Source organism: Coenobita brevimanus, chromosome 19, assembly GCF_032717465.1.
Source record: "Coenobita brevimanus isolate Jiangsu-jjx chromosome 19, ASM3271746v2, whole genome shotgun sequence".
Lineage (NCBI taxonomy): Eukaryota > Metazoa > Arthropoda > Malacostraca > Decapoda > Coenobitidae > Coenobita > Coenobita brevimanus.
This window is the reverse complement of record NC_136972.1, coordinates 18,633,768-18,648,762: the sequence shown is the minus strand read 5'-3', so window position 1 is coordinate 18,648,762 and position 14,995 is coordinate 18,633,768.

The window sequence follows — 14,995 nt, the reverse complement described above, 5'->3', positions numbered from 1 at the left end:
GTGTATGTAGTGTCCTAGTGCTGGGATTTTGAATCAAGAGGTAATTTTATAATGCATATCGTGTTTTTTTTTTTCCTCTATCTACCCACCTGTGTATGTGACTATGTACATGTATCTACTTAGGGTGTATATGTATATGTATGTCTCCCTGTCTATGTATATATGCTTATATCATATATACAGTATGTGCATGTTGCATATGTATATGTATGCACGCCTGTACACATACCCATATCTTTATACATACATACCTATCCTGTAGATGTAGTATGTCTGTTGCTACATGTGCATGAATATATACATATGTGTATATATGTATATGTATGTGTGCATATATGCCTCTCTCTGTATTGTATGAACATACGTGTGTATCTATGTACCACTTCACTCATATCAAAACATGTAATGATAATTACTGTGCCAACTTTGTACCATGTATGTATCATTGTATGTCTTTGTTCATTATTGTGATAATACCTTCTGTACCTCCGATGCCCTATAATACCGATTTTGTTTTCCTCATGCACCCCTCCCTGTTTGGCCTTCAGGGACAGTGTTCCCCGGGGTGTTGGGGCTTGTACTGAATGGTAAATAAAGAACCTAAATAAAAAAAATAAAAATACCACAAACCTTTTTTTTTTTTTTTTTTTCTTTTTGATACATCGTGCGACTAGGCAAGTGCGAGACCGATACAATATTATTAAAATTATATTATACATTTTTCTTTTGTCAGTATAAACCGCAAAATAAGGATTCAGCCATCAAATTGTCTAACTTGGTGCTATCAGATAATTATCTGGTAGAGGGCTTCAGTTCTTACCATTAAAGTCACATATACAAATTTATTATTTATAATATTATCCTTCAAAATACAATAATCATAACTATATAGACTTATCTGTATGCATTTAGTTACTTCCATACCAAATATCAAGTCATTAGAAGAAAAAGTGAGATTTCTATTTAAGCATTTTTTTTTTTTTTTTTCAAACTTTGAGGTCAATTTCCAGAAAACTTTTTTTCGGCACTGAAATGCTTATAACTTCCTTATTTATTAATGTCTTTTTTATGCTTTTTTCCAGCATTCTCTTCACGAAATCATGCTCTATTAAAATTTAAAAAGATATTTACAATTTTTTCAGCATAAATTTATGAAGACTCAAAGTTTTCGTAACCTTTATAATAATCTAAAATCCCGCATCATTCTCTTCAACAAAACATAACTCTCTCTCTCTCTCTCTCTCTCTCTTCACAAATGACGTACACACACAAACAGTATTTCATTTAAAACAATATCGTATAAATTCTCGTAAGTATTCATGATAACTAATTTTTACGATGACTTCTTTTTTTATTTCAATAATGAACAATTTTTCACCCCATGGACGACTCTGTCTGTCTGTCTGTCTGTCTCTCTCTCTCTCTCTCTCTCTCTCTCTCTCTCTCTCTCTAAATCTGATTCTTCTCAAATTTATATTTCCTTTGAAGATAATAATTTAAATAATAAATTATTTTTTTACCTAGGAGTAATTATTCGAGTTGCCCTTTAGATAATTTAGTGCAATACCTTATTTTGCTTTTAGAATAAGATGTTTGGGTGGTAAGTCATTGGATTTATCAGGTAATGAATGACCAATTTTCACTAACCTTTTTTTTTTTTTTTTTAATCGTCATTTCTTCAAGCCAGTACACGCGTGTGGCTACTTGTTTAGAACCGCCTTGGCCACGAATGCGACATGACAAGTGAAAGGTCAGATTTTCCGGTTTGGTTTTATCACTAAGAAGGCATCGCAAGAGAGAGAGAGAGAGAGAGAGAGATCATTATGTTTGTTTGACTTTCTAGATACACCATGTTACATACTTGTGGGTACTAATGCACCCTACATATGTATATATCTCATTTTATATTTGCATGCTCCCAGAGTAAATGTGCGAGATAAGGCCAGCATACCGATAGGGGTAAGAAATACATAGGCTTCCATGCATATAATGTACATGCTTTCTTTGATAAAACAGTTTACTACAGTGGGCGCAAATATATCATATACCACCGGATGACTTCGTGTTCAAGGTCGAAAAGGCTAGCAGTGAAAGGGCAAATGGTATCTAACCTCTGCTTTGAAACAGTCTATTATGGTGAATAAAATTGTCTAAAATGAACAAGGAATGAAAAAAGTATGTCATCAGATGGAAGGGTCTACACTCTTCTGTTCTTCACCCAGTCCTGCTCAGTTTTCCGTACTAGATGTGTGCAGTACAGGAGACGAAAAGTGACAATGAGAGATGTGGTAATGTTCGGTGTGGCACTATTTCTTGTGTGTGTGTGTGTGTGTGTGTGTGTGTGTGTGAGTAGGAGAGATGAGAGAGAAAAGTGAGTGTGGTGAGGTGTGCATAGATGAGGTCTGCAGATGGTATGTTACTGTGGTGTGTTCTGTGTGTGTGTGGAAATTCTATGGCAGTGTTGAAACGAGTGCGGTGGATGTGTGAGTGTGAGTGCAGGCAGTGGGAGGTGTGTGTGTGATGTAGAATTGATGAGACCAGTGTGTGATGAGAATGTAGAGAGGCAGGAGGTAGGAGGAGAGGCAGTGTGTGGTGTGGCAGTGCAGAGTATGCAGGTGGTGTGTTGCAAGATGAAGTGAGTGTGAGCAGCAGTTGTGTTCAGTGGTCTGCATTGTGTGTCTGGAAACCCATTCCACACCAAGGCAATGCAGAAGAGCTCCCGGCATTAGGACAGAACCTCCATATGTGTAGGAAAAAAATGATGTATCACAGGGGAAAAATGTATAACTCGGTAGGAGGTGAAGGTCAGTCAGAGGTGAAGTTATCGTATTTGTGGAGTCCAAAAAGAGGATTAAAGATGCCAAGATCAACTTTGTTCTCATTAGCATATAAACTTAAATCAAAACATCTGTATTCTCAACTAATTGCTGAAATCATGCAAAAGCTGTGTGAATCTAGAAATCAACCAGCAAGGAAAACTAAAATAATGACAATAGAATATTCTGGTCAACTCTTATTTCTGTGATAACATAATAACAAGCATCTTTTCTGGCAACATTAAAATGAATAAATAGCGATTTTTCAGTAATTTATTACAAAAATGCATGAATCAGAAGCAGATATATAATCAGGTAAATCAAAGCACCATGAGTCAAGAGTAAAGAATTAATCTTAGTGACAATACAACTATTCTGGTCAGAGATGCATTCCTCGTTTTTCATAACTTAATTATGAATCCATGTTTCATGCCCTGCTGGTTCTTAATGACCTAGAAATTATTGCAATTTCCAGAAAGGCTGAATGCATAAAGGACAGAATACGAACATCTTGACTTAGGTGACTAGAACATTCTCGCCACCGAGCATTGACATCTACTCCATCTCCTACCACTCTCTTCAGGATATCGAAACTTCAATGAAATCATGCATAAACTTTGATAATAAATTGACGATCTATACACTGTAGTTGTAATATTTATTGAGTGACACATAACAGAGCTAGAAGAATCTGTAGATCAATAAAGGAAATCACAGAGTGAGGAAAATTGGCTAGATGTGTATATCTTGTTATGTAGCCTCGTCCCATAGTGTATGGTGAATGATCTCAGACATATCATATCTCATAAACACAAAAACTGATCAGATAGTCTCTAAAATTCTCTCGAGGACTTTGCATAATCATCAGGAATAGAAATCAATTGTTTTGGATAATGTGTTCCTTTGTTAATGACTCAATTGAATGAGAGTAATTGCCAGACATGATGAGTCGATTCAATGATCCGTCATCTCCAGCATTGTGCCTTCGTCACTCAGCCTGATCAAGGTAATCATCGACAAGTCCCTCCCATACTCTGGTATTTGCTAGCAACCGAACAAGAAATTGAGATTCAACTTATACCATTTACAACTAATTTTGAATATTCCAGGATTGTGGTGAGAGGAGAGAAGTGATTGAACAACTCTATTAACAAAGCTTAGATTGAGGATTGTTACATTAAAATATGCTGGAAGAAGTCATGCCAATGCCTCCCGCATTATTTTAATCAAGATATTGAGATAGGAGTGGAGGTTGTCAGCTTGCGTGTGCCCTCTGCTGATGCCTTCCTCATGTAGATCATCCCTTACTCACTGTCACTCAACAGAAATTTTTTGTATGATTGACTTCAGCATGATCAATGAAGGTTTAGTAACTGGAACTGAGTTCAGATGATGTGTTTGAATGACTCAACCACAGCTGTTGGGTTTCAGTGGAATAGATATTTCTTTCCTGCATGAGAAGTATGGGAATATGGAATTATTGGCAGATGGCATTATTCGATGTTCAATGTCAACTTACAGCATGTTGCGTTGCTGCTTTTATAGATAGCCTCCACTTTGGATGAAATATGTCAGTGATATTATTGGCTCATGGAGACGATATGACACTCTATCCATGACCTGAAATAAAATCTTCTCATTTACAGGTAACAATGGTGGGTCACCCCCAGTTTCAGATAGATGTTACATATATACTCTGACATCACTATGAAAAGTGAGAAGAGGCATGATTTGGTAATGAGGGTGTGAGGAATTCTTATGTAACCCTTCCAGAATGGGTATGGTAGTGGTATCCCCAAAGCTTGGGTTCTCCATACTTCTTGAGGCAAATCAGCAGGTATGAGATGAAGCATAATTAGAAAGGTCAGCCAAATGGATGCTTCTTATACTCAAGATAACATTTTATATTGTCTAGGTTGAGCCATTAGGACAAAGATGGAGAACTGTCATAGTTGGAAATAGTTGGAGAAGTGGGGAAAGGAGAAGAAAGTGGGTGAAGGCACAGAAGTCCATGTCTTGCTGAGGAAGAAAAGAAAATAAAAGAGGCGATATGGGAAAAGTGGGTGAGTACAGACAGAACTGTGAGAAAGCACAAGATAAGCTGGTTTGAAAGACAGAAGAGGGACAGAGGTGTAAAGTTAAAGTTGGTTTGTAAAAAGCAGAAAATCATTATGTGAGGTAGCATACACACTCGTAGTTAGTTGTGTTGTAATTAGTTGATGGTATATAACTTAGGCGGTAGCAGCTTTACATCCCTGAGATGGTCAAATTAAGGTATTAATCTGTGGTCGTGACAGGCAGAGGCAGGCAGACTGGTGACAAGACGCAATCCAGGTCAAATATCTCACTCCATTGCTCAAGTTGAATGTAGGGTCTTTCACCATGGTCAGGCTGAACTATGGGTGTAGGGCAGTTCTGGGAACTCAGATGAGTGAGGGTCAGGTGCAGTTTGAGACTCAAGAAGATTTTCCATGTTGTATCCTTTCTGCTTTCTAAAACTTACATGAGATGTCTACTCACAGCACCTATGTTCTTAAATGCTCATTTTCCATTTCCACAAATCCTCCTCACACATCATATTGTCATTTCCCTCAAAGACCATAACTTTCACTTCCTTATTCACACCAGATTCCGCTTCTGTACACACATCACACACACACACAGACACAAGGTCTCAGAACCTTGCAATTTCTTCCTTCCTTAATCAATATCATGGAACAAATTTGAAGTCAAAGCCCCTCTGAAGTCTGGATGAATCATTCCTGTACGTTGTATCTCTTTCATAATTTCATTCATGAGAGGAGTGGATGCACGCCAGACACTGTGGACAGCAATCCATGTGGAAGGGAAAAACTCAGTTCTCGTGGTATGACGCGCACTGCAGAGCCCCCATACATACCTGGACCACAGGGCATTGGTGGTCAGGGCATTACTCAGGGCTCATATTTATCCGGAGGGTCGTTCCTTGTCTATCCACCTGGATGTCAATGTCTTTTCCAGTTCCTTCAGAAGCACTCGCATCATCATCTTCACGACTACTATCCCTGATCATTAATTGTTCCATGTAGTATCGTTGGATGCAGTATCTGAACACCACCTTCTGAAGTGTGGAGCTTCAGTGTCTGGCACTTCGACATATATAACAGACACAGAATCTGTAGGTTTGTGTTGTGCTACAGAGTCTGGCACCCCAGTTTCTTCGCAGCCTTGGCATGGCAGTACACTTGCCACACACTATTAATGATGGACACTGCACAACATGTAAAGGATAGCCCAAAATCACACAAATGCGCAGACACCCACACACTGGCCACCGAGAGCTTACTTTTTAAGGTAAAAATAAAATTGTTACCCTTCAGTGTGTTTGTTTTGGCCGCGAATCTGGTACACTTCATTAAACTTCATTCTATGGTAACGCAGAATTTTGATCTAGTACTCAGGAAATCTTATGGCTTTTCGTCAGGACGGTGACAGCACATGAGGAATCAGAACCGTATCGATAAACTTGTGATCAGGCCGAACAGAACTTGAAGGAGAGGGCATCTCCATCAGGAGGCTTAAAGACTAAGACATTTCTTCTAGAATGCATGTATGAAAGAACAAATATGTGACAATAAGTAAGAAAGAGAAACCAGCTGAAACCAGTACCAAAACGAAGCTTCATAGAACAAGAACTCGACTTTCAAAAAGACGGTAAGGGTGCAGGAAGAGTGGCATGATATTGCTAACGAAAGGAATGTTGGGAAATGTCCAAAAGCAGGAAGGAAGCTAAGTGAGAGAAGAAAAGTGTGAGGGAGGACTGCCAATGTTGGAAGGAAAGAGGAAAGGTATAACATTGAATTTGAAAGGTGTTGAGAGAGAGCAGAAAAAACCAGTGTTAACCTTTAAATGCTTCTCCTACACAGACTCGAAAATGACATTTCACTTCATGTAATAGGATAATATTATACAAGGGAAATATATATATATATATATATATATATATATATATATATATATATATATATATATATATATATATATAGAGAGCATGATTTCAGATGGGCAGGAAAGAACAGCTTATCTTCCTGTAAAAATAAAACTATGTGAAATGAGTGTGTGCATTGTGCGAGCGAGATGAATGGCTACGTCTTGGGAAACAGCTAGGATATTAGAAATGTAATCATAACCTGTATTCATTTCAGTCACATCAGCATGCAAAATGCGAAAAACTCATTAAAAAAGTTTTTCTAGAGCAAAAACTGGCGGACCGCGAAAAACGAACCGTGGTGAGTGTGGAAATGCACATACAGTAAAGGAGAATAAAGGAAGAAGAGGAAATAACTGAGATATCAGGTGAACAGAAGAAAGGTAGAATGAAAGAAGGAAAGAAAGTAAAGGAATGACCCCAGAATTTATATGAAAAAGGGTAGAAGCAAAGAGAAGAAACTGTGTGAACAAAAGGAAAAGGCAAAGAAAATCAAAAGAAACCAAAAGGATATTTCACTAGTTAGAGGAACAGGTGAGCAGAAGGAATGAATAGAAGAAAGGAAAAGCGAAGAAAATGAAAAATGAACGAAGACAGGAGAGAATCGAAGAAGAAGAGGATAATCACAATAAAAAGAAACCCAGAGTAACGAGGAACATGAGACCGCTGGTGATGAGACAGTAAACATTCAACCACGACGGTTCGACGCAGTCTACTCACCTATAAACAGCTTATTTTGCCCTGGGAGGGAAAGGGGAGGAGGAGGAGGAGGAAGAAGAAAAATGTAGTATAGGGAAGGGAAAGGAATGAACAGTATCTGGCAATGAGAAATGAGCCATCTTTAGTGGTCTGAGATGATAAAAGCAAATCGACCTTATATTCGCATTTCTGGGATTGGGAGTTTTTTTTTTTTGATAAGCCCTCCATAGAGATTTTTGAAGATGGCACGTGGTGTCGGAGAGAGAGAGAGAGAGAGAGAGATGAGAGATCGAGAGAGAGAGTGCCGAAATAATACTGGTATAATCATTCGGTTCTCTTCTTATATAAACCAAATTCCATACGGAAAATAATCAAGATGCGTTCAGTATATTAAATTGTCCAAAAGTGACCAGTTTACAGTGTGTCTGGATAACTCGAAATTAACACATCTTGTTTCTTTCTTCCTTTGGGAAATAACATTATTAACTTTATCCTTTAAATCAGTGGGAACTTTCTCCTTAAGGGCCATTAGGTATTTTAACATCATTCATATACCATACAAAATATCAACTTAAAATCAACTGTAGCCCAGTACGCAACACACACACACACACACACACACACACACACGTATATACTGTGTATATAAATAAACATATATATATATATATATATATATATAGATATATATATAATAAAATAATTCGCTCATTGATGAATTGAACTGAGCCTGATCAAATGGTCTTGGAGCTTATACGGCGGAGGCGAATTTCCCCGCTGTTTTACGTGCTTCAAAAAAAAAAAAAAAAAAAAAAAATCAGGATTCGAACCTTTGTCCTCTGAATGCCTACCGTACAGTTCACAACACATGACAGCTGATTTACTGAGGAGTCTCTCCTACTCAAGTTACATACATCTATGATTACACTATATTGCCAGCTCAGTATCTTACGTCTGTCCCGAATTGCTGCCAAGATGGAAATGAAACAAATTAAATTACTGCCTGATGTGGGAACTCGAACCCGTGCCTCCAACATCAAATATATGCATGTTACCACTGAGCCACGGACGACCATCATTGGCATGTGCAAATCTGACCATTTTATAGACCCAGTTGTATATATATATTTATATATATATATATATATATATATATATATATATATATATATATATATATTCTAGTGTGTAAACAGTAATATTATCAATTATGATATAGTAAGCTGAAAACAAGTTCAGTTCCACAAAACAAGACAGTTTCATGTGGAAAACTCCCTTCTGTCGAAATTTCTATATTATACAAAATATATTTAAATTACCCAATATATGCAAGTGATCTATGATGGATGCTGTATAATTATATCACTCAGTTGTTAGCTGCTTGATGGGCGTGATCAGCAATACATAGATTGGGACAACATTTTATTACCTTTCTTGACCCAGTTTTCGAAAAAAAAAAAGCTATATTTATATATCCGTCCAATACATGTCTTACACAATAGGCCCATTATATATATACATATATATATATATATATATATATATATATATATATATATATATATATATATATATATATATATATAACCATTACTGCCAGGAATCGGTCTGATGTATGGTTGCCGTTTCAACCCAGTGTCGGAAAAAAGTTTTATTTATATATCGGCCCAACACAAGTTTTACATCAATTGGCCCGATATAAACAGAATATTATAGCCAGGAATCGGTCCAGTGCATGGTTGCCGTTTTCCCTTAGTTCCGTTATATGCCAGTGCTGGCCTGTCATTTCAGTGATTGCTGGGTACGTGTCGATTCATGTAAATATGTACTGCTGTATCAGACCTATTCATAACCATTACAGAACCATCTGTTAGCCAGCATTGGTTATGTATCAGACCATTAAAGGCAAAACTGCATATCCGGTTTTCTTCTCTTTTTACAAGTTGAGAGACCACCTTTGAATTACCTTGAACTGAGCTGAACATCATTCATGTCTTTGTTGAATAGTGATATTCAGCACAATACAAGGTGATTTAAAGGTGGTTTTGCAGCTTGGAAAAAGTTTGTGATAAGTCTGTTTAGGTCTTGCAGCTCTCAAACGTCTGCAGTTTATAAATTTTGGTTCTTTGTTAAAGCATGTCTGGTATATATTGTACACATAATTTTACTGGACAGACTGCCAGACCTGTGTAGGAGCCAAATAGTTAGAAATAATAATAATAAAAAAAGAAACAGGTTTAGCATAGGAAGGGGGAAAAAGTACAAACTACACAAAATCAATATTTAATTTACAACAGGAATAATGAAACAAGTGTTGAACTACTAACAAAACACGGAGTTTTGCCAAGTCAAATTTAGTGTAAAGATTGTAATCTGCCCTACAAATTTCAGGATGATAGACATTAGTGGTACTGCGGGGGGTGGAAGAAAAGTTGGAAAAATAAGGGAAAAATCTAGTGCAATTTCACTGTTTCGGATTATAATAATCGAAATACCGACCGTGGCAACTGAGCACCACTGGGACATGGCAACACCCCCCCCCAAGAGGCGACCACAAAAGGGCTCTGAGGGCGCACGCATTGCCAAGGCAGTATGGATCTATGTCCCCGACTACCTTGCACCCTTATTCCCCGGAGCAGACCCAGCGGGAATGTCGCAGTCTGAGTACATTACCCTCCAACCAGACCAGCCCTTGACAGGTTCGAGGTGGGGCTGAATATTCAGTCACTAGCAGCACCCCTGTGACGGCCTGCAGCTGCACATACAACGTGATGGCCTGTAGCTGCACGAAACAAGTGACAGCCTCTAGGAACACATACAATGTGATGGCCTGCAGCTGCACGAGCCAAGTGACAGCCTGTAGCCACACAATAACATAGATGGCCTCTAGTCATTCAATTGTTGCCAACCCCCCCCCTCTCCTGCAGAAACCAGTGATGGCCTCTAGTCGTAGTTGGGGAGAGAAGAGTACGCCCCCTCTCCTTCTGCAGCTGCCTCAGGGAGTCAGACACTGGTGACGGTCTCCAGCCACACCAGCAGGAAGGTGACAGCCTCCACCTGCACCTTGACTGCACGCCACTCCCAGTGATGACCTCTAGCCGCACCTGTGGTCAGGTAATGGCTTCCAGCCGCACCTCACACATGGTCCTGTCAGGAAGTTGAGCCCCGGTGATGGCCTCCAGCCGCACCAACAGGGAAGGGATGACCTCTAGCCGCCCTCCCCCTGTTGCCCACAGGACCTCAGCGACGGCCGGGGTAAAAGCGAGGTTACTGGTTGACACAGGAGCGGCCAGATCCTGCCTCTACAGTCATTTTTACTCCTGTCATAATTCAGCATTTGGCTCGCTTTTCCCTACGTCAGCTCATTTTGTGGACGCAGGGGATGGCCCCCTGCCCATCCATGGGGAAACCTGGGCCCTATGCACTGACACCCACCGGCAAGTCTATACCCAGCACAAGTTCAATGTATTTGACTCAACCTGCCATGCCTATGATGGTTATCTGGGACTAGGCTTCCTGCAGAAGTTATGCACGAATATCGATTGCCACAAGAGATGGCTCCAGTTCCAGAAACCCCCAGACCCCCCTCCCACCCCCCCTGCCCCTGTGCACATGCAGACCCCCTCCTCCCCACTGTCCCCCTCCCTCCCCCTTTTTCCCTCCAGCTCCCCTCCAGTCCCACCTCCCACACCCCACCTTCCCAGCAACTCTTGCCTCCACCCTAATGATACCCCCCCAGCACAAGGCTTGGCTACATCCGAACAGGCCTACTGGCGCCTCTGTCCTGTTCTCCCTTGACCTACCACCCGGGACCCCCGCGGCCTGTCTGCTGTCCCCCACCTTCCTCGCCGCCCACATCGCAGCAGTCAGAATAGCCAACATCTCCACCACTCCCCTCATGCTACCTAAGGGATTAGTGGTAGGAGATATGGAGGAGGCTGAGCCCTGCACCACCCTCCACTCCCCTCCTGCCACCCTGCCCCCCATACTTGAACATCTCTCATCCCACCAGGCAAACAGTGTCCACTGCCTCCTCATGGAATTCAAAGACCTCTTTACATCAGGCCCTACCGACATCCGCCACACAATATACCTGACACATGATATACATACCACCGGACCACCCATTCACCAACCATCTCGGCAAAACCCTCCAAAACAACGGGCTGAGGAAGACCAGCAGGTCCAGGAAATGCTCGATGCAGGTGTTGTATCACCCTCCATCATCCCTTGGTCCTCCCCTGTCGTCCTCATCAAGAAGAAAGACGGCACCAAGCGCTTTTGCGTGAATACCGCTGATTGAACAACGTGACCACCAAGTACGCCACCTTCCTTCTCAGGATAGATGACTCCCTCGATTCCCTGTATGAAGCCTCTTGGTTCTCCACTTGAACCTCCAATCGGGATACTGGCAAGTCCCTGTACACCCCGAGGACAGGGGAAAACTGCATTTTCCACCAGAAATGGGAAACACTTTGAGTTCAGTGTCCTACCATTTGGACTCTGCAATGCCCCTGCCACCTTTTCCATGTCCTGAGCGGCCTCACCTGGGAAGTCTGACTGGCATACCTGGACTTCGTAATCATTTTCAGCCAAATATGGGCCGACCACCTCCAACACCTCAGGAAAGTCTTTCTATGCATTCGCCAGGCTGGCCTCAAGCTCAGGCCCTCCAAAAGCATCCTCGCTGCATGAACTGTCGCCTTCCTGGGGCACATCATCTTTAAGAACGCAATATCACCTAACCCCGACAAGCTGCATGCCATCGCAGACCTCCCCATACCATGAGACATTCACGAAGTCTGTGCCTTCCTGGGCCTTACGTCGTACTATCGGTGCTTCGTGAAAGGGTTTGCCAATATCGCCAAGCTCCTTCATGACTTGACCAAAAAGGGAGAGCCTTTTCCCCGGACCGATGAACAGAGAGCTGCTTTCCACGAACTAAAGAGCAAACCATCTTTATCTCTTTTCTATCGCTACTTTAATGGTCACTGCTCCTCTGAACTGTCTGCTTGCATTCCTCCACCTCTACGACGGGCGCGTAGCTCCTGTCTGGCAGCAAACTCTCATCCCTTTTCTGTCCAACTCTCTCTAATGCAAGAGTTAACCGTTACTCCCAGTCTTTGATTTATGCAACAGGTCAACTCTGGAACTGTCTCCCTCTGATTGTATCTCCTGCTGCCTATGATCTGCAGTCTTTCAAATGCAGTGTGTCCAGGCATCTCAAAAAGATCGGATCTTGAATTTGGCTCTTTATTGTATTTTGTTTTTCTCTTGGAGGGAACTGTTACTGCAGGCTCATGGCCTTTGGTTCCTTCTTCCTCGCATAAAAAAAAAAACATCACCGCCCTAATCATCGCCCTCCCCAACTACACCCTGCCATTCCGTTTATATACTGATGTATCATTGATAGCAATTGGCGCTGTCCTCGGCCAGGTAAAGGAAGGGCGAGAGCACATCACTGCCTGTGCCAGGCGCATCCTCAACCAAGGCGCATACCATGAGACATTCACGAAGTCTGTGCCTTCCTGGGCCTTACGTTGTACTATCGGTGCTTCGTGAAAGGGTTTGCCAATATTGCCAAGCTCCACCAAATGAGAGTGCCTGGGCATCATCTGGGTGCTAGAACATTCCAGTGCCTTCCTGTCGAGTACAAACATTACCAATATCACCAATCACCAACCACTCCAATGGCTACGGCAATCTAACACACACAACACACAACTTATTAGGTGGAGGGAAATGCTGGAAGAATTCAATTATGAGATTTCCAACCGCCCTGGCAAACTACACACCAACGCCGATGCTCTATCTCAACTGCCAGTCAACTCGATCCACAGCGAATTGGAACTCCTAAAACAGTGGTGCAAGAAAGACCACCCCCACTGGATGCCGCCACACACCTCTTCTCTAAACTCCATCAGCAGGGTGACCACCTGTTCACCCAGTCAGGACATATAGTGCTCAGCCCCAAAACCACCCTGGACACCTTGATGCACCTCCACTCTGACAATGGTATTCACCTGGGCATCAAGAAACTGTTACAGGTATTCAACGATGCCTATTGGACCTCTAACCCTTCCAACCTGGCCAAACAAGTTACCCAGTCTCGCCGGGCCTGCGCGCTAGGCAAGGATACCACCCGCACACCAGGCCCGTCAGGGAGCATCATTGCTCACAAACCATGGCAATTACTATCCGTGGATGTAATAGGCCCCCTACCACCCAAATATGGCTACAGGTATATCATCACCTTCGTAGGCACCTGTTCAAAATTCCTCATCGCCTGCCCGGCCAAGGAACACCACGCAGTCGCTGTGGCTGACGCCCTCATCCGCTACATCTTTCCTTATTTTGGGATTCCCCAAGCCCTGCACTCAGACAGTGCCCCCGAGTTCACCAGTGCCGTATGGCAAGAACTCACTAACATCTTTGGCTACCGCATCTCACATTTCTCCCCATACTGGCCCCAAGGGAATGGAATATGTGAGAGGAGCCATCGAACCCTCATGAACCAGGTGTGGACCTGAATAGAGGAAACCAAGAATGAGGACTGGCCGGCCCATGTCAAAATTGTTAAATGGGGAATAAGCTCCTGTCCCCAGGACTATGGTATACCTCCCCACGAAAGGGTATTCGGGGAGGCCCCCCTCCTCTCACCTCTATGACAGCATCTGCAGCCCCCTACCACGTCCCCCACATCCGACTCTCTTCACCACCTCAAGAGGCGATTGCACCACCTACTGGAAAATCTAGACCTACAGCCGAGCACCACTCCCTCCAGCCATTACAAGCCAGGTGACTTGGTAGTGGCAGCAACGCTACCCACACCCAGCAAAAGCTCCCCTAGCTTCATGGGTCCATACACCATCACTCACATCCAGGACCCATGCCAGGTCACCATAGACTATCACAACACACTGCGCACATATCGAAATCGCCATGTGCGCCTGTTCTTGACCACCACCACCCCACGCCATGACCCCACTCCCCCCATCACCCGCACTGTCTCACCACCACCTGCCACTCCAGATCCTGCATCTGACTCATACAGTTGCTATATCACACCCTCCTCCTCCATGCCCTCCTGCCCCACTCCTTCCCCGCCAGCCTACTCCCCCGCTTCACCTCACACCTCCCCCGCCACCTCACCACCCGCCACTCCAGATCCTCCATTCGACTCATACAGTTGTTTTATCACACCCTCCTCCTCCCTGCCCTCCTCCCCCACTTCTTCCCCGCCAGCCTACTTGCCAGCTTCACCTCACACCTCCTCCCCCACCACAAATCCATCCACCCGATCCAGGGACTCCAAGTCCACCCCCTTCCGTAGCACACCCACAGCCCGGCATACCACCCACTGCCACCTCCACCCCCACACCATCCCCTCCATCTTTGGCTACCGCATCTCACACTTCTCCCCATACTGGCCCCAAGGGAATGGGATATGCGAGAGGAGCCATCGAACCCTCATGAACCAGGTGTGGACCCGAATAGAGGAAACCAAGAATGA